The sequence below is a fragment of the Colobus angolensis genome, unplaced genomic scaffold (genome assembly GCF_000951035.1).
Source record: "Colobus angolensis palliatus isolate OR3802 unplaced genomic scaffold, Cang.pa_1.0 Scaffold5, whole genome shotgun sequence".
Classification (NCBI taxonomy): Eukaryota; Metazoa; Chordata; class Mammalia; order Primates; family Cercopithecidae; genus Colobus; species Colobus angolensis.
In genome coordinates, this window is record NW_012118487.1 from 4,713,941 (window position 1) to 4,714,490 (window position 550).

Here is a 550-nt window from a genome sequence, read left to right on the forward strand (position 1 = left end):
GCAGGGGCCTTGTATCTGTGGGCAGATTCCAACCCAGGATGAAACTCCTTCCCTCCGAGGCTACAACGTTACCTTCAAACCTACAAGTCAGAAGGGCATTTCCTTCCTTAGTAGAAGGAGGAGGGAGAGAAATGCTGAATTCACCGATCTCACACCTGAAGTGTCCACATTTTCTCCTTCTTTTTTTTTTTTTTTAACTTATAAAGAACAGAAATTTCTTTTCTGACAGTTTTAGAGACTGGGAAGTCCAAAAATAGGTTTGGTGTCTGTGAGGGATGCTCTACACTTTCAAGATGATGACTTGATGCTGCATATTTCAGAGGTGAGGAACGCTGTGTCCTCACAGGACAGCAGGGAGAAAGCCAAGGGACAAGCTCCCTCCATCAAGCCCTTTTATAGGGGCAATGAACCCCATTAGTGAGGGCTCTATCCTCCTGACCAAGTCTGTTTCTTTTGCTAAATAGCCTAAGAGCTCATTGTAGAAGTTGATCTACATTCTAGCAAAGTTAGGCGGGTGTGGTGGCTCATGCCTGTGGTCCCAGCACTTTGG